Source organism: Symphalangus syndactylus, chromosome 6 (genome assembly GCF_028878055.3).
Source record: "Symphalangus syndactylus isolate Jambi chromosome 6, NHGRI_mSymSyn1-v2.1_pri, whole genome shotgun sequence".
In the NCBI taxonomy this organism is placed as follows: domain Eukaryota; kingdom Metazoa; phylum Chordata; class Mammalia; order Primates; family Hylobatidae; genus Symphalangus; species Symphalangus syndactylus.
This window is the reverse complement of record NC_072428.2, coordinates 77,315,458-77,336,700: the sequence shown is the minus strand read 5'-3', so window position 1 is coordinate 77,336,700 and position 21,243 is coordinate 77,315,458. Positions and strand designations below refer to the sequence as shown.

General features: G+C 34.2%; 1 long non-coding RNA gene across 1 annotated transcript in view; it reads right to left on the bottom strand.

Moving 5' to 3' along the window:
• Positions 1–20,964, bottom strand: part of LOC129483987 (uncharacterized) — a 68,985-nt gene extending 48,021 nt beyond the window's left edge. Inside the window, exons 1-3 of the long non-coding RNA XR_008658336.1 lie at positions 20,671–20,964; positions 12,837–12,980; positions 12,390–12,590 (exon numbers count right to left, since the gene is read on the bottom strand). This is a non-coding gene — a long non-coding RNA (uncharacterized lncRNA). The remainder of the gene's footprint in view (positions 1–12,389; positions 12,591–12,836; positions 12,981–20,670) is intronic.
• Positions 20,965–21,243: the final 279 nt, after the last annotated feature.

Sequence of the window (21,243 nt, the reverse complement as noted above, 5' to 3'; positions counted from 1 at the left end):
CATTTAGGTATGTGAAGGAAATAATCTTGTCAACAACATGTAATAAACATATTTGAATTGTGTCAACTTCTTATTATGTATTCTACAAATTTAGCCCAAGCTACTGACACTTTTCTTATTGATTATTTCAGTAGTCTCCTAACATCTTTCAGTATTCACTACTGGTCCCCTTTGAAATCTACCACATCACAGTTAGATGGGATTTTTTATAAATTTAAATCTGCAGTTCTGCTACAGATAATTATAGAACAGCTTGCATCAGACTTACTTGCAGGTAAGTATGACAAAAACTACAAACAAAATATTAAAGATGACTTTCAAAATGGTGGACTTTCAAAAGCAGAAAAAAAGCCCAAAGCAGCCAACCACTGAAAGAAGTACCTGCACTCAATAAGATATCTGTTTATTGACATTTCACATTAGAACACACCCTAAAACAAGTTCTTTGCTAGAACTCAAGTCAAAAGAGCAAGTGGGGTGCTAGGACAAAGAGGGGTGCTAGAATTCAACTAATACCAATCAGGGATTGTGGCTCAAGTAGTCAGACAACAGAGGTTGGGGCTTCTCGAGAATCTAGAAAGAGACAGAATGCAAAAAGAAAGGAGCCATAGAGTGGGCAGCCTCATCATAAGCTATGTATATTCTCCAGCTAAATACTTGGATAACCCTGCAACTAAATACACGTATGGTCCCAAAATGCATTCATAGAAAAACTCCTAGGAGCCTGGTAGACAGTAACATCTAAGGGGACAGAGTATAAAGTTTGAGTCTAGCCAAGTTAACAGCTCACTAAGAGGAGGGCATCAGCAAAAACAACATTCTTCAGATAAAGATGAAAGATTCCAGACATCCTAGGATGTATTACAGCATTGTCCAGGATAAAATACTAAAATAGCAATTATTTGCAGTAACCAGAAAAGTAGCCTGTCATCAAAAGAAAATCATTCAATAGAAACAAAAACTTAGCTCATATTTTGAAAACATAATGATAAAGTTTTAGATTTAAAAAGTACAATATCTAAAATTTAAAAGATTGCTAGCTAGGCTTAACAGAAAATCTGAAATGGCAGAAGAAAGGACTAGGTAACTTGAAGACAGTTCAATAAAAAATACCAATCTGAAATGCAGATACATTTATTGAAAAGATAAAGAGTCTCAGTAATTGGGAGAAAAAAAACCCTAGCTATTGTATGTAGTTATACTTACTCATAGCTGTAATTGAAATAAAAGAAAAAAATATTAGGTCAGGAACAAATATTTGAAGAAATAATTTGGGAAGTTTTCTCGAGTTTGATTTAAACACTCCTCCTTCCTCCCCATACACACTTAAGGGTTCAAGGATTTCAGCAAATCTCAAAGAAGATAGATACAACAAAATGCAGGATAAAAGGCAACACACATATATTATAGTTAAAAAGAAACACCTAGAAAGCAACCAGAGAAGCAATATACGTAGAGAGGAATAATGACACAATAAGAGCTGACTCATCAGTAACCATGCAGGCCAGAGCATGATATAAAAGCATATTTAAAGTGCCAAAATAAATCCAAAGATCTGTCAACCTAGAATTTTCAGCACTATTATATTTCATAAACATAAGCAAGAAAAAGATAATTTCAACTGACATAAACTAAGGGAATTAGTCACCAGAAGATCTACACTACAAAGAAAGCATTACAATATTCCTTAGAATGAAAAGAGAGATCTACAGAAAGGAGTTAACTGGTAAGTCTGTGGACAAATATAAAAGAATATATTAAGTTTCAAATAATTTTTATAGACAAAATTTTTATTTATAGACAAAAATAACCAGTCATCATCATCCAATACCCAGAGAGCCCACCATCATGTGTCTCCTAACATAAAACACCAAGAAGGAAACACCAATTTTGTCAAAAATTGATTGCCTAAACCTAAGCATGAGAAAACATGGAGCAAACCCAAACTGAAGGACATTCTAAAAAATAACTGGTCTGTGCTTTTCAAAAATATCATTGGCAAAAATGGAAAGAAATGCTGAGAAATTGTTCCAAATTAAAAGATAATATAAAGATATGGCTAGTAAGAGCAATGTCTGCTCCTGGGTTGGATAATAATCAAAAATAACATCTCTGAAAAAATATTACAACAATTTGAATACAAACTGTTTATTAGTAATAATATATGTATGCTTAATTTTCTCATGGTGATTTCTAAAAAGTATAGATGTGTTCAAGTCTCTTCCCTATTTGACATTGTATCAAGGCTTACTGTTGGTTTCAAAGAAATCCAACGTTAACATTAACAAGATCTAAATGGCTCGAAGCATTCTGGCTTCTGATTACCTAGCATCTTTCATCTCAGCACCTTGTATGCTAACTTTGTTCAAAGCACACAAACATTCGTTTTGTGCACTCTGTATTTCTCTTCATTGTCTTTCTTTTATTTTTCATGATTTTGGTATCTCAATTATTCTTTCTTATATAGGGCCTTTGCTCCTATCTGGTTTTATTAAAAAATGTTACTATCTAAGCCATACTCACTCTTCAGAACTCACCTTAAAAATTTCTTCCATAGAAAAATATTTTTTCACATGCCTCGTAATCCTTCTTTTATACACCCCTCTAACATTATGTATATCTTCTTTATAAAATGTAGGATAATTGTAAGCCAGTAATCTACTGTGTTATTAGTTATATATTTATCAGTTCTTCCAGGTAGAATGTAAGCTTAATAAGGATAAGGAATGGATCATTACTCTTTAGTACTGTAGCTCCAGCAATCAGCTCAGTGCTTGGCAAATAGACACTACTCAATACATTTTGTTGAATGAATAAACAAGAAAGAGTGTGAATATGGAGAGGAACAGTTTTAGTTAAGTGTTGTTTGTGTAGAGAAAAAGATTGAAGAGACTCTTAAGTGTCTACTGCACTCCTAATTTCCTTTTGAAGAAACTGGCTGCAGTTGTTGACACCAAAGAAAAGTTGTTCTCATTTTGCATCATATAACTATGCTTCACTGGCCACAGCTTATTGGCCTATGGATCACTCTAACCAACGGCATCCATCTAGAGGTTGGAAAAGAAATGAAAATTTCTAATCTTTGAGATGACTCTAAATGTGACTGCTGTACATTAGTTCTATACTAGGTTTTGTATTGAATGGTGATTGATTGTGGTAATAAGTTTCTCACTTGGGTTATGAGTTACAATTAAGAGACAGAGATATAAAGATTATTTTTAAAAAATGGTCAGCATTGTAGAAGATCTCAAACATAAAAGAGAAAATTAAAACAGATTGAATAGCAGAATCCTAAGAATACCAGTCCTGAGAATGAAAATCTCTAGAATAAAAGAAAGATATATTTTATTAGGAGTAACAGGATGGCACTACCATGGGCTCCCTTTTTCTTTCTATTGTATATTAAAAGAAAAGAATCTGAAAGAATTAAACATATGCCACCCCATCATATGCCACTCTGGCACATGGACTGTTTTGAGTTAAAGGTACTTAAAAACCAGCAGGTACAAGAAGATCACTATGACCTTTGAGCTATTTCTTAAAAGCAGGAGATGAAATTCCCATATGAAAATGTCTTCTTTCTACCAGAAGGAAAGTATCATGCTCATCTTCCAGGACATGAAGTGGGGGCTGAGGGAAATCTGTACAAACCTTGTTAAACTAAGCCTTATCTTTCTTGCCACCTCTATACCCAATTAATTATCCTAGCCAAATCCCTTTTGCCTTGTCACATTTTCATAGTTTACTACTATTTCTCCAATTCAGCAGGTAAGCTTTCAACTCTAACTGCATCTTTGGTTCTTCATTTATTTGAGGAAGACCCCTATGTCTCATAAAATTTACTTTAAATAAATTTGTATGCTTCTTTCTTGTTAATCTTTCTCATGTCAATTTAATTATCAGATCCAGCCGAAACACCTTGAAGATATAGGTAAAATGTTGTCCCTCCTATAGATTTATCCTGCTTTTCTATTTAAGACCTAGCTTTGTGTTTGCTGATATGGTTTCTTCTGTTTCGTTGCTCAACCCTAACTGCCTCTGGTAACTTGATCGTGTGCCTGTTACGCATGACACATCTTTCTGTCCTTCTAACACATCTTTTAAGAAAGAAAAATTGTAAACCATATCTGAGTTATATTGTCAGCCAGGGAGCATAATAATAATCATAAATCAGGGTATTTTTGAGATTTCTATTACACTGTTTTGTCATTTATTGAGTAATATTTCCTTCAGTGAAAATCAGTTTTGCTCATAAGTAAGTACAAATATGTGCTGCTTTCCATGAATACCTTTAGAATTTTATCAGTTAGCAAGTTCACTACAGGTATCCAGCTTAATATAACTTAAAGACAATGATTAGTCTACACAAAATTACAAACAGAATGGTATACATTCAACAGATTCTCAAGGGCATTAAATGACTTGTGTAACTAGTTGCTGTATAATCAAATCATGTTATAATAAATTACATAGGATATTCATGAAAATTCTGATAGGCATGCACACATGCAAGCATGTATCACAATTATACATGATGCTAGAAGTTAGACTGAGGCAATCACACTAAGTTTTTTCAGATGTTATTCATCCTAAATCATATGAAACCTAGAACAAAGCTTATCAAATCTGAGATCAGTAATATCTTACAACGACTCTATATTATTTAATGAAGGACATTTTATAGGTCTTTTATTTTTCATAATACATTTTTGGAAGTGCTGAATAGACATTAATGTAACTGCACTTTAATAATTTCAATTAAATACATTTGTCAGAACAATGTCACTTGTTAATGTTCCTCTACAGATATTTTCACGGAGGAAACCATGTTAATGCTAAAGTCAGAGTCACTGCCTTTAAAAGCCCTTAAATGTTATTTGTGTAAAATGTGTGACTGGGAACATTATACAACCAGTGAAATAGTAGGTTTCAGTATAGGAGATTATAACCCACCACAAATAACTTTCAAAAAAATCTTATCCAGTCTGCAGAGCCCCCAAAATAAATTTTATAAGTGGCCCAGCAAAGAAGGTCAAATATTTTACACTGACAAAATTTTATTAAAGTGGCCCAGATCCTCAAAAGAATTACTGGCAGAAGATATCTGAATCAAATAATAGCTTCTCTTATTTGCCCTATAGTATTTTCTTATTCCCTTTGAGCAACGTCTCTCTTCAAATTGCCAAGGCTCCTCGGAGTCTCACACTGATATTTGCCATCTGTGTGTGCGTATGCTGATCCAGCTGTCACTGCCCAGTTACCTGATATATAGACTGGGTTTTGATTCTATGTTTTCTTCTAGCGTTTGAGCCTTGTGTATATACAAGTTAATTATTTTCTCTATATCTGATGCAGTTTGGATAGTTGTCCCTGGCTAAATCTCATATTGAGATGTAACGACCAGTGTTGGAGGTGCAGCCTGGTAGAAGGTGTTTGGATCATGGGGGTGGATCCCTCTTGAATGGCTTGGGTCATCTCCTTGGTGATAAGTGAGCTCTTGCTTTGAGTTAATAAGAGATCTGGTTGTTCAAAAGTGTGTAGTATCTTCCCTCCCACTCTCTTGCTATTGCTTCTGTACTACCCATGTGAGGTTCCTCTTCCCCTTTTGCTTTCTGCCATGATCAGAAGTGCCTTGAGGCCTCCCCAGAAGCAGATGGAGCTATGCTTCCTGTACAGCCTGCAGAACTATGAACCAATTAAATCTCTTTTCTTGTAAAATACTCAGTGTCAGGTATTTCTTTATAGCAATGCAAGAATGACCTAATACAGTATCATTGCATAGTATTTCTCACTGTAGGGTCAGCAGGTGGTTTGATGAGTAATTTCAAAGGAAAACAATGAGGAAAACATTTTTAAGTATATTTCAAAATTTTGAGATGCTAAGTTAATTATGATTTTAGTATACATCCCATAGTATTCTTAATGATTTTTACATTTCTAAAGGTTTTTTTAAAGAAAGGAATTGATCATTTAATATTATTTGATATTAAATAGCTTTTAATGTAATATTCCAATGTCTTTAGCATGTTGTGGTTTATATTTTTCAAACATGAATGTTTTGATAGAAATGATTTTTATATTCCCAAAAAATAAAAATAAAAAGAATAGCTTAAAAGTGGTTAATTAATGTATCATCACATCATCATTATCATTGTACTAGAAAATAAAGCCTAAAAAATGTAATAACAGTAAATAATTAAGAGGACATTTGGATGAATTTCTGTTTCTGAGGATAATGAAATTTAATGTCATGATTTTAAATAATTAGAAAAGTGTGTATAGGAAATGTTATGATGATCATTTGAAAAAATAGATTTTTTGGGAACATCAATTCATTCTTCTCTAGTCCCCAGTGTGTCGTAAAATAGTGGCATGTAGCCATCAAGTGCTTTAATTTTTTCCCCAAAACAAAGTGAATTATTTTATAAAAATAATTGTTTTTCCCCCAAAGACAGTACAAAATAAAGCTCTCCATTATGAAATTGATTATTAATGTGGTTAAGACCACAAAAACCTCATTCAAATTTTATAATCTCAAAGATTGAGAGCAGAATGAGCTTTTAGCTTTTGGCAAAATTTATCAAATGATGCTTTTCAGTGTCCTAGAAGATCAAGTCAAACAGCATGGAAGAGTAAAACTACCAAATTTACATATTTACATTCTGGGTGATTTTTTTTTTTTTTAACAAAGGAAGTGGGAAATACATTACCAGACAGCTTTCTTTTCTTCCGAAAGTATCTTGTGAACATTATAAATAATAGTTTAAATAACACAGAGGTGATACAAGCTATAAGGCTGAAAGAATAATTAAATGAAGAGAGTAGAAAAGATGCATGATTTAGAAAAGCATAGAATAAGCTGAAATTTGCAAAAAAAAAAAAATGTAAGTGGCACGTCTACTACAATTTGTAAACTAGCTTAAGCCCTCATTTGCCCTTTCACCTTGTGAAGATACAGCATTTGTTCCCCCTGGAGGATGTAGCAAAAAGGAATAATCTTGGAAGCAGAGATGGGGCTCTCACCAGATACCAAACCTGCTAGCATCTTGATCTTGAATTTCACAGCATCCAGAACTGTGATAAATACATTTCTATTTTTTACAAATTCCCAAGAATGTGTTAATTTGTTATAGCAACAAAAATAAACTAAGACAATAGATAGATAGCTTTATATCTATTTTATTGATCTTTTTCAGAAAACCATCTCCCAGATTTGTTGATTTTTAGAAGGATTTTTCATGTCTCTGTCTCCTTCAGTTCCACTCTGTGCTTGGTTATTTCTTGTCTTCTGCTAGCTGTGGGGTTTGTTTGTTCTTGGTTCTCTGGTTTTTTTAGTTGTGATGTTAGGGTATTGATTTGAGACCTTTCTAGTTTTTTGAAGCTGGCATTTAGTGCTATAAACCTCCCTCTTAACACTGCTTTAGCTGCATCCCAGAGATTGTGGTACATTGTCTCATTGTTCTCATTGGTTTCAAAGAATGTCTTGATTTCTGCCTCAATTTCATTATTTACCCAGAAGTCATTCAGGAGCAGGTTGTTCAATTTCCATGTAGTTGTGTGGTTTTGAGTGGATTTTTCATCTTGAGTTCTAATTTGATTGCACTGTGGTCTGAGAAGACTGTTATTCAGTTCTTTTGCATTTGCTGAGGAGTGTTTTACTTCCAATTATGCAATCAATTTTGGAGTAAGTGCCATGTGGCACCAAGAAAAATGTATATTCTCTTGTTTTGGGGTGGAGAGTCCTGTAGGTATCTATCAGGTCCACATGGTCCAGAGCTGAGTTCAAGTCCTGAATATCTTTGTTAAATTTCTGCCTCGATGATCTATCTAATACTGACAGTGTTATATTAAAATCTCCCACTATTATTGTGTGGGAGTCTAAGTCTCTTTGTAGGTCTTTAAGAACTTGTTTTATGGATCTTGGTGTTCCTGTATTGGGTGAATATATATGTAGGATAGTGAGCTCTTCTTGTTGAATTGATCCCTTTACCATTATGTAATGCCCTTCTTTGTCATTTTGATCTTTGTTGGCTTAAAGTCTATTTTGTCAGAAAATAGGATTTCAACCCCTGCTTTTTTCTGCTTTCCATTTGCTTGGTAAAGCTTCCCCCATCCGTTTATTTTGAGCTTATGTGTGTCTTTGCATATGAGATATGTCTCTTGAATACAGCACAACAATGGGTCCTTTTTGTTTGTTTTTGAGAAGAAGTCTCCCTTTCTTGCTCAGGCTGGAGTGCAGTGGCATGATTTTCGCTCACTGCAACCTCTGCCTCCTGGGTTCAAGTGATTCTCCTGCCTCAGCCTCCATTGTAGCTGGGACTACAGGCACGTGCCACCATGCCTGGCTAATTTTTGTATTTTTAGTAGAGATGGGATTTCACCATATTCGCCTTGCTGGTCTCAAGCTCCTGACCTCGTGATCCACCCACCTTGGCCTCCCAAAGTGCTGGTATCACAGGTATGGGGCACTATGCCCGGCTGGTCTTGTCTTTTTATCCAGCTTGCCATTCTGTCTTTTAATTGGGACATTTAGCCTATTTACATTTAGTGTTAATATTGTTATGTGTGAATTTGATTTTGTTGTCATGATGCTGGCTGTTTAATTTTTCAGAACTGTTAATGTAGTTGCTTCATAGTCTCATTGGTCTGTGCACTTCAGTGTCTTTTTGTATTGGTTGGTAATGGTTTTTCCTTTCCATGTTTAGTGCTTCCTTTTACAAGGCAGGCTTAGTGATGATGATATCCCTCAGCATTTTCTTGCCTGAGAAGGATTTTATTTCTTCTTTGTTTATGAAGCTTAGTTTGGCCAGATAGGAAATTCTGGGTTGGAAATTCTTTTAAGTATGTTAAATATTGGCCCCCAATCTCTTCTGGCTTGTAGGGTCTCTGTTGAGAAGTCTGCTGTTAATCTGATGTGCTTTCCTTTGTAGGTAGCCTGGCCTTTCTGGCTGACTTAACATTGTTTCCTTCATTTTGACCTTGGAGAATCTGATAATTTTATGTCTTGGGGTAGATCTTCTCATAGAGTGTTTTATTGGGGTTCTCTGGATATCCTGAACTTGAATGTTGGTCTGTCTTGCTAGTTTGGAGAAGTTCTCCTGGATGATACCCTGAAGTGTGTTTTACAACTTGGTTCCATTCTCCCTATCTCTTTCAGGTACTCCAATCAGTCATAGATCCATTCTTTTTACATAGTCCCATAGTTCTTGGAGGTTTTGTTCATTCCTTTTTATTCTTTTTTTCTCTAATCTTGTCTGCCTGCCTTATTGCAGCAAGATAGTCTTCAACCTCTTATATTTTCTCATTTGCTTGTTTGATATGGCTATTGATAGTTGTGTTTGCATTGTGAAGTTCTTGTGCTGTGTTTTTCAGCTCCATTCCGGTGTTTAGGTTTCTCTCAAAACTGGTTATTCTAGTTATCAGCTCCTGTAATCTTTTATCATGGTTCTTGGCTTTTTTGAATTGGGTTAGAACATAATCCTTAAGCTCAGTGAACTTTGTTATTACCCACTTTCTGAAGCCTACTTCTATCATTTCATCCATCTCAATTTCAGTACCATTCTGTGCCCTTGCTAGAGAAGTGTAGCATTCATTTGGAGGAGAAGAGATATCCTGGCTTTTGGAATTTTTAGTGTTTTTGTGTTGTTTTTTTCTATCTTTGTGGATTTATCTACCTTTGATCTTTGAGGCTGTTGACTTGATCTTTTGAGGCTGTTGACTTGATCTTTGGATGGGGTTTTTGTGGGGTCTTTATTGTTGATGTTGTTGTTTTTGCTTTCTGTTTGTTTTTCTTCTAACAGTCAGGCCCCTCTTCTGCAGGTCTGCTGCAGTTTGCTGAGGGTCCACTCCAGACCCTGTTCATGTGGGTATCACAAGTGGAGGCTATGGAACAGCAGAATGCTGCCTGCTCTTTCCTCCAGAAACTTCATGCCAGATGGGCACCTATCTGATGCCAGCCACAACTCTCCTGTATGAGGTTTCTGGCAACCCCTTTTGGGAGGTCTCACCCATTCAGGAGACACGCGATCAGGGACCCCTTTAAGGAAGCAGTCTGACTGTTTCTTAGTAAAGCTGTTGCATTGTGCTATGGAATCCTCCTCGTCCAGATTGCCCAGGCTCTTTAGAGCCAGCAAGCAGGAAAGATTAAGGCCACTGAAACTGAATGGGTTTATGGAGTTTCTCATGCTGACATATTAGAATTCAAACTCCCCTAGTCTATTTGTACTGATTGTCAGTTCAGAAAATCAAACCCTTTCATTTTCTGTTGTCCAATTTCCCACATAAGCTTATGGCAAATATATTTTGCAGTATACCTGCTATATTTTAATGCTTCTATAAAAACATTATGTGTTATTATAAACTTTGATTTATTCTCCCTACTGTATTTCCAATCATCTTTAAGAATTTCAAAGCACTGCTACATTGGTTATCCACGCATATACTCCATTAACCACTTTGCATGACTCTGAAAACATGGGTTAAACATGTTTTCTAAGTAAATTGTAGGTGGGTCATAGTTAATTGTAAACTGTCTTCCATCATGAACTTCAGATTCTAATAAACAATATGACACTGAAGAAAAAATATGTCGTTATCAAAAAAGAAAAAATCTTCTACAACTCTTTCTACTTTCCTCTTAAGCTCTTAATTAGTGATGGAAGGGAGGGCAAACAAAAAGCCTTTAAAGACAACAGAGAAGTAATTGAAGGTAGTGTTTAGTGACAAGAAAAGGCTATCTATTATATATACCAAAGGGTGTTTATTGGAACACTTTCTGCAAAGTCTGTAAGTGGCAGTGTCAATACCCTGGAAAGATCTGCAACAATGTGGCTTAAAAGAGAGACCAAACCCTTAACCAGGAATGCCTGAAATCTTGACAGAATAAGTGAAACTTAAGCCTTCCAATACTCTGATTATATGCTATATATTTCTGTTGACTTGGAGTTATTTCCTAAGTGGCCTCTTTTGGGGTACTATCACCGAAATAGCATCAGCTGTAACATTCCTATTGTTTTTCTCATGATATAATGAAGTGACTGTAGAAGAAAAAGAGATTAGGAGAAAAGCCATTTTATTCAATTCACAATTATATAGATGCATATGCATGTAAATATATAATAGTTTCCATAGATTAGCATAGATCATAATTATTGACCGAAAAGTAAAATTAGGTACAGTGCTTACTGTTAGATTGTTAAAGATTCTAGCACTAATTATGCTCTGGTAATTTCACATTTCAAGTGTTCCTGTCTTTTTTTTTCCTGAGTCTTTTACCTCTTCCCTTCCTCTATATTCTCTGGCAGCAGCATCCTTCTCTCAACTTCTTCCAGTTTTACTATAAAAATTTCTTATAAATACAGATGATCTGAAATAATACAAGGTTTAGCACCACATTTTACAACCAATTTGAGATATGGGCTGTTGTCACTGTTGTGAGAACATGGAAGAGACTATGAGTTAATCAACAAAGGGTACTAAACATAAATAACATAACAAACATAAATAAACATAAATAAAAACATAACATAAACATAAATAAATGAGGTAGTATTTTCCACTCATAGTTTAAAAAGTACATTGAGTCTGATAACCTTTATTAAACCTTGTATTTACTTGTGAGGAAATCACTATACCTGGTGGAGGTGACTCTGAGCCCTGATGTCAAATTTGCTGAATTCAAATCCCAGTTTTACTGCTTATGAGCTATTTGAGTTAAGGAACTTATTCAAATGTTTATATCTTAATTTTCTCAATGATTAAATTTGGGTTAAAAACAATATCTACTTTAAAAATTATAAATGGATTAAATAAATTCATATGAAAGTGCTGAGAATAATGCCTGGTACATGGTGAATACTCAATAAACATTAGTTATTAATATAGTCATTCGATATACTGAACCTAGTATTGCTGTTATCTTACCATCTCTTTTCCATTTTTTAACTGAATTTATTCAATGAATGGTTCCTATTTTCTTCTTTTTTTGAAGTTCAAACATCGTATGTAGATACATGTCTTATATCTCAATATAGCAGAGAATGTACTTCCAGTCTGTATAAAATATCTGTTTCTATAGCTAAATATTCTCACTCAGCTGGCTTTTTTATTGTACTAACTCCCTGTCACAGTGTAGGCTTTCAAATTTTTTTGAACTCATAAATGACTTCATGATATGATTAACCACTGAACTGCAATATCATTTTTCCCATTTTATTTTTTAATCTAATGAATTTGGCTTGATGTTTCCTAACTGTGCTTATCCAACTAAATTATAACTCTTTGAGAATAAGGACTCTGTTTTATACTTCCCCATATTATCTGAAAGATGTGTTGATTTAATGAAAATAGATTACATAAGTAACAATATAGCTGAGTTCTATAAAACTCACCAGTGACTAAATCAGGGCTCATAACATAATGAGATTGGGGTTCCTTAATGAAGCCTCACTTAGATTGGTTTGGTTGCTTCTTCCTGTTTCCTAAGTCATATGTAAAGACTGTGATCCTCCGGTTTGACCTTGGTACAAAATGATATTCTTGGAGAGGACTTTACTAAGTCTCTCTTGATGTAAGAGACACAGATTGTATTCCTTTAGCAGTGAAAAAGATATTTTTAGTTTGGATTTTGCTTGCATTAGCACTTTCTTCATTATTCAGTTTAGGTCCCAAGCTAATACAGCACAAAGAAATAAGTCTTCATACTTAAACATATTAGAATAATTATGCGGTCTGAAAAAATATGGACTTTCTGGCAGAAATGTAGTACAGAATAAACACAGACCAATGAGTCAATAAATATATATTAAAATGATTAAGTGTGATAGCTATACCATTACCTCCAGGATCTACATTTGGATAGACTTCATTGATTTTACTTGCAGTCCCATCCAAATTTCCTTTACACTGTGTTCTTTCTTGCAATGACTTGTTAATATTTTGAGTTCCACTTTGCAGAGACTATATTTGCCTGAGTTGGAGACCTGTATATAGAAAAACATTTTACAAGAGAAAGTAAAGACTACCTTAGAATTTTATTTAGCTGGAACTTATCAGGTTACTTCCTCTTTTTGTAAAATAAGATTTTGTTTAATTCAAGGGAATTTTAGAGTTTATTTAAACTTATTTGAGTAGTATAAGGGGTAAAAAGGACTTAACATTTTTACTAATGAAAGATATCAATATCTTACTTTATGAAAACTTAATCACTTGGACTTCATTATAAGAAAGATAATACTGCCTTATTTAATTCTGACAACACTCTCTTGTAAGAAATACTGTATTACCTGTTTTAGAAATATAGATCAAGGTCTCAAAGTAAATGCCTAGCTCACAATGATCAACCTAATAAGTAACACCATCTGTATCTGAATTCAGATATTTTGACTTTTTAAAATTCATCACCCTGCTTTCATACCTTATTCTCTGTACAATAAAATGTCACATTTATATGTGCATGCTAATTTATCTGGCCATCAAAATATACAGAATCTAATCATAATGACTTAATATTATAATTGCATTTTACAAATTCCATACAGTCCTTGATTAATACTAGTAAAGAATCCATAATATTTGATTCAATAAGATATTTTTTGAAAGGGGATACAGATGTGAAATCATTTGACTTACATGTAATTTGCATATTCTGAATGACAATTTTGCCCTGAAATCCTTAGTGAGAGTTGAATTTTAAGTTGGAACATATGTCATCAAATAAATAATTTGCCTTGGAATTTGACTTGTAATAATGCCTAAGACTTCAACTTTGACCTATTGTCATTAGATATTAATGATCTATACCAAAGAATAGCAAACTTTATGCTAGCTTTTACTGAGATTTTATTTACAAGGATATACAGTCACGAAAATTCATTAGGTTCATAAGTGGAACTTTGTATCCTGAATGTATTCGTGCCTTAAATGAATTGCTTTAAGATATGAAATTGAATTCATATTATACGGTTAATGAGAATATATTACATAGATTTTTCTGTTACTTTCTTCACACTTTTTTCTTGTGTCTCCTACTTAGGTATTAGAGTAATTTGGAGTTTGAGGGTAAAAATCCATATTTCAAAAGGGCACCATTTAAAATATAAAACCAGTTATTGAAAGATAAACCAGTCTTATATATGACACTTGAATTTATACTCAGTAGACAACAAATCTATACAAAAGCGTCTTGAAAAATAAAAGTGACCATGATCACCAGTAATTTATTCCACCGTGTTTTACACCATATGGTCCATGTTTATGAGCTAACATTGAATATTCCTTACATCTCCCTGTTCAGAATACAGTGCAGGGAAAGGTATCTGTATGCAACACCGAGCAGTATCAAAAGGCAGTGGTCATGCTTAAAATACACTATAAAGGTCACTACTTGAAAAGGAATAAATGTTGTATCCCAAGGCATAGTTTCTTTGTTATCTCCTGAAATGCTCTCAAATGCGGTATCTCTGTAAGATTTATAGCATACGTAACACCATCTTTCATGGGGCAAAGTTCATTTTTCTAAAGCATTCAGCATTTCGTGATTCTTCCTTGGAAATCTGACTTGCAACAAGAAGTCCAATGGTAATCTGAAATAATCCACAGAGGCTTCAAAAATTTCACTGTGCATTCTATAAAATACACTTTATAGAAATAATTTCATTGAGAATACCTTAGGCATTACATATTGATGTTATGCATCAGAGATGGGAGTCATATCAATTGACCATTTCATTTATTGAGTTTGACAATCTAAATTCTCAACTAAAGTGATAAATGACATTCTTGTAGCCAAATGGTACTTCACCTTGCAATTTTCCTTTTCCTTTTCAATCTTATTCTAGCATAAAGACAGAGACTATTGTTCATAAATATTGTGAACACCTACCATTTGCTTTGTTCAACCTCAATGGTTATCTTTATGCAATTAGCATCTTGTATCTATCATTACTGGCAATTATCATACGATATTTAAAACATACAATTTAGGACAATAAACACTAGAATGCCTTAGACTCTACCACCCTCTAATGTCTTTCTGAGAAGAAGCCACAGCCTTTGTCATTGTTTCTTTCAGCAAATATTTACTGCAATGCTTTTTTATGCTGTGCAGTTTACTGGGTGCTTTAATTGATGACTCAGCTCTGCTTGTTTGATACAAGAAATATATCTCCATTCATCTTTTTTGCTTCTCTGTCTGTTCTTTGTTGCTTAAGATCTAGCTTAAGAACTCCAGAGATGTGATTTGGGAGTTTCAGGGAAGATCCTTATAAACAAAGATCATGATTATTTGAAAAGAATGACTAGAACATGCTATTTTTCGTGTGATATATTTTCATCTGCAAAGCACATCTGGACAGAACACTTCTGGCAATAAATAATAAAACAGCAACATAGTAGATAAGGGAAAGTCTGTTCTAAAAGAAAACCAGTCAAGGCTATACATATGGGAAGCAGGCAAATAAAAGCAAGGGAAATCACTGTTTACAATGAGCAGGTGGTGGTAGAAGCTGAGCTATAAAAGAATGAAAAAGGAAGAAAATAGGATTCATGCTCTGAAGATCTTGAAGTCAATGCTACAGCTGGCCTGGTGACCCAAAACACAACAGTGCCCACCCCACAGGCACAACATATCTGGCTCAAGGCTGAAGTCACAAATACAGTACTGAGTAACCCTCTGTCTGGGAACTTTAAAGCCAAACAAGGTCATGGAAAAGTCAGACTGTTCTTTTTCTTGACAGCCAGTGCATAGAGCAGGGTACAAACTTAATTTGTGCACAGCTGTGGGATCCACTGAATGTTCCTGCACAGAACAATCTGCCTGTGATGGAGATGATCTGCTGGAAGCCCTACAAAGCAAGAATTACAGACATCAGGAAGGTTTGTTCATGAAAGCAAGGCTTACTACAATTATGTCCAAATAAGCAGTACAAAGTACATGTTGCTGTAATGGCGTGGGGGGAGTTACCGAATTCATGCTATTTCAACTATGTAATTGTCAAGTAAGACTGAGTCACTGCCAAAAAGCAATTCCACATTTGTGAGATTGGTGCACTGCCCTCCTATAAATCATTCAGCAAGACAGGTGCTTAGCCTTCAATTGTCCTTTCTCTATCTGGGAAGTGTCTGGAATTTTGGAAGAAGCAAATGGGAGACAGAAGAATGAATAATGAACGAGTTTCTTTGGATTTACAATTTTACTGTTAAAAGTTCTTCACTTCACAATAAGAACATAAATTATAATAGTAAATTTATATATAAAGCATATTATGTGCTAGATGTGGTTTTAAAAACCTTACAAATAATAACTGCTTTAATTTTTGTTAACAACCCTAGGAGGTCGATACCAATAAGGAAATTAGTAATCAGTGAATATGGGATTTGAACCCTTGGAATTTGGCTCCAAACTTTGTGGTCTTTAACCCTATTCTGTACTGACACTCTAGGAATAGAAAGATAAATAGAAATAGATGAGTGATAGTATAGTATGGGAGAATTAAGTCTCTCAATTGCAAGCAAGAGAAAGAAACTGGCTAAGAGAAAGAGTGGTTATGAGAGTGTGAACACAGAATCAACAGGAGGCAGGGGTGCAGGAGAACACTGAAAGGACAAAAATTAGCAAGTGGGGAACATGATGATTTTTTCACAGCTAATGAACTTGGTCTGTCTGTAGCCATTATTGCTGCCTCTGAGTTAATTAACCAACTTTAAACCCAGAATGTACACCCCTACCTCAAGACATAAAATCCTAAAATGGTCAGAGTTTAGGCCATGTACCTGCCTTCTGGTTGATGGGCCTTGAAGAGGAACTATATCCTTTTTTATTTCGTTTGAGAAGTAGATTTTGGAATTATATTTCTCCTAAAATTAATGGGACAGAGAGCTTTCTGAAATAGAAAACAGAAAGTTGTAACAAATTCACCCATACTGCTATCACTTGTCCTGCACAATGGATAAGTAAACACACCTGCAGTTTCACTCTCTTTAAGAACTGTGCACAAAGATAGTTGGTGTATTGGAACCACTTGGCATGGAGTAATTGTGGAAAAAGAACGAATTTTCAAGTCAAGCACACTCAATGGATGAGGTATTTATCTATCTGAACTTGGTTTTCTCATTTATTAAGCAGAGTTAGTAATTATTCCTATTGCATAGGGTTGTTGTGGGGATAAACTAAACAATGCGTGAAGCATTTATGTTAGTAGGCTCTCAGTAAATGTTATTCCCTTTCTTCCTAGATTCAATTACTGAGTCCTCATACACTAACAGAATTTAATAAAAATTGCTACCTTTTATTGTATATTCTTTATGCTCTCTGCACTTCTGCTACGTTTTTCAAATACTGTTTCTTGCTTTAATTTTCCAAAAATCCTGTAAAAATGGGTTCTATCATCTTCATTTACAGATGAAAATGCCACAGCTTAAAAAGATTAGTTAATTTCTCCAGTGTCACACTGCTTGTAAGTAACAATGCTGAAATTCAAACCTAAATCTATCTTTACAACCTTCTTTTTTTTTTCTCCCACCACATCATCCTAGACTTTAAAAAAAGTATAGTTTGTGATATGGTAGCACAAGGATATTTTTGTATTTACTTGCTATATTTCTCAAATACCTATATAACTTTTATTATTTCACTTAAAATATTATGTATTTTTTACTATGATCAATGAAATTGAAAAACTTAATAATTTTTAAATTCAAGATATACAAACATAAAACTCAATTTATAATACATATGAAAACAGATTGTTTTAAAATAATTAGCAGATAAAATTAATATTTTTCAATAATATCATTAACACAAAAATGAAGAAAACTTAATCACAAGGTATTTAAATGAAATATTACCATTAATTTATTCTTAAAGAGGAAATGTTTTGATGTACGGAAATACTTTGAACATATTTTTTTAGCTGCTGAAATTTATTTCTGATTTTAAACCAATCTGCTAAATTGAGTTATGAGCTAACTTCAAATATTTTCCTCTGACTTCATCTTAAAATGATGACCCATCCGTGTTGGAACTTGAGAATAAAAATAAAGTGTGACAATGGGGGTACAACAGGCATTGCAGACATAGGTGAGTTTTCTTTCTTCCCTCTCAGTTTCAGGCTGACTTTATGGGAAATGGCTACAGGATGGAAATATGAAAAGAAATTCCTGAATGACCAAAGTGTTTGCTGAGAAATCACTAACTCTTGTGGTCTTGGTGGCAGGTGTGAGGGCAATGTTAAGTACAGAGGGATTATTAGGGGTCAGTTATGTCCTGTTTTGTTAGGTTAGTCACAAAGAGTAAAGAGGGTTGGGTCCAGCCCTATAAAAACTGGGTCCTCACTTGCACCTTTTAGGCCATAATAGAGAGAGACAGATTTTGTCCTGAGGTCGATGAATGTTTTCCATATCTTAGGAGACCTGGTCATCTGACTCTTCTTTGTACTCCCAGGCAAAGGGCCTCTCTACATCTAATGAGTTAAACTCTTGACCAATTCCCATTGTCACAGCCCCCATCCAGAATTAATTGCATTTTAGGTGAGGAGGACAGAACAACAGAATCACTGTGATAGATGCCTGAGTCAGAATCCAGAGGCCCTTTTTGTCTTCTTCCTGACCAACAGTTGGAGTCCTGGGTCAAAACTATCTCTTCAGATGAAATACCCAGAACATGTCTGACCTCTTTGGAAGAATTTGACCTCCATTCCTAATTTATTACTGAAATGTTAGAATTTCTTCAATAAATAATGGGTATATTGTGAATTGTTTAATACATACTATTTACAGTTATGCACCACATAATGATATTTCAGTCAAGACCATATAACAGCAGTCTCATAATATTATAAGAGCTGAAAATTCCTGTCACCTAGTGACATCATAGCTGTTGTAGCATCATAGCACAATGCCTTACTCACATGCTTGCAGTGATACTGGTATAAATAAACCAACCGTGCTGCCAGTTGTATGAAGTATGGCACATACAATTATGTAGACTACATAATACTTGATAATAAATGACTGTTACTGGTTTATATATTTACTATACCATGTTTGTGTTGTTATATTAGAGTGTACTCCTTCTACTTATAAAAAAAAGTCAAGTGTAAAATAGATTAGGTGGGTTCTTCAGGGGATATTGCAGAAGAAGACACTGTTATCATAGGAGATAACAGCTCCATGTGTGTTATTGCCCCTGAAGACCTTCCAGTGAGACAAGACGTGGAGGTGGAAGATAGCGATATTGATGACCCTGATCGGTTGTAGGCCTAGGCCAGTGTGTGTGTGTCTTAGTTTTTAACAAAAAAGTTTAAAAAGTAAAAGATCAGATAAAAATATTGAAAAGAAAAAAGCTTATGTGTTAAGAATAAAAGAAATAAAACATTTTTTGGAGATCTGTACATAAAAAGTATTATAAAAGAGTCAAAAGAAACACATTTAAAAGTTTATGAAGAAAAGGAGTTCATAAAACTTAGTTTATGAAGCTAAGGTTAATTTATCATTGAAGAAATAAAAATGTTTTAAGTAAATTTAGTGTAGGTTCAGTGTATAATGTTTCTAAATTCTACAATACTATAATGTCCTAGGGCTTCGCATTCATTCAATAGTGAGTGACTCATCCAGTGTCACTTCCATTCCTGCAAGCTGCATTCATGGTAAATGTCTTATACCAGTATATCATTGTTCAAATCTTTTATATCATATCTTAACCATGCATTTTCTATGTTTAGATATATTTGAATGTACAAGTATTATTGTGTCCCAATTGCCTACAGTATTCAGTACAGTAATGTGCTGTACAGGTTTATAGGGTTTATAGCCTAGGAGCCATATACCATATAGCGTATGTGTGTAGTAGGCTATACCATCTAGGTTTGTGTGACCACATTCTGTGATGTTCACACAATGACAAAATCACCTAACAATGCATTCCTCAGAATGTATCCCCAGTGTAAGGGACACATGACTGAATTAGAAACAATATTGCAATTACGAATTACTTTGATTTATGATGATACTTTTAATTCAACCTCCCCAAATGAATAAAGAATTAATAACAAACATATAGAATATACACAGTAGTGTTAGATGCATTTCTAAGTAAGTGCATACATCTAAAATCTCTTCCTTAAGTGTAGATTCTCTTTTGTTTTTCACTAATACAAGGGTTCTTTGGTAACTTGAAATCTGGAAACAATTTAATAAAACAGCTTTCCTTTACCAGGTATGGTCATGGCTATTCTGGACTTGTATTCTGAATCTTAACATTTTTTAAGAGAACACTAAGATTTCTATGTTATTTATGTTAGAATAGACTCAACATCTAGTCAGCTGAGGCAAAGGTTCAACTTGCATAAGTGATTGAAAGTGCTGATTTCAGCCTAAACCTTTAGAAATAAATGCTGAGTTTCTACTTGCTTTATATGGTTGTTACCTGTCACCCTGTAAGCCAAGTGCAACTGAGTTAAGCTGACAATCCCTCTAATAACTGTTTTGATGTTGCCTTATTGTTAAACTGATAGTGACGGGCCAGGCAGAAGGGGACACTTTCCATCTGCCACAGAGGAACCATGCTGTGCAGCCCAAATCCCTCATCACCTTTGCAGCTGCTTCTCTCATGCATTTGCCAATTTTATATAGGCCCAAAAAGAAAAAAGGCAGAACGTTCTATATCATTCGTACCTTTGTTATGGGAAGCAAGGATGGTAGTAGGGCCACAGGAAGTCAAAAATTAGATGCATTATTTTTCAAGAAAATATTTTGCCACAATAACTTTGTTAAGGCTTTAAAATCACAAGCCAATTATTGGTTCAGAAATTGAGAGAATAAACATTTTGATCATATACAAAACTTCTTAAACAGTTTCTTGAACGTTGAAAACCTCCCACAATTCCTGGTTAAAAGTTAGACTTAAAAAAATTTCCTTCTTTTTTTTTTAGAATCACATGTTCCAGAAGAAACATTCTCATGTCTATTAATTTAAAATTTAGAATTTAAGTTTAAAATTCCATGGAATATAGGATCATGAGGTCACTCCTTTTTACAGTAGGTAATTACATAGCCATTTGTGAAAACTTGAATTAATCAGCTTTTTAACTAAAGTATCAGCATGAAGATTGGAATGCATGTGTTTTCACTTCTAATAGAGAAGCTTTGGCAATATTAACTTTTCAAGAAAGACCTACATTTTCAGGATGGCTGATAACTTCCATTGTATGAAAATGTTTTTAGTTAGTTGTATTGGTGGTATTGTAA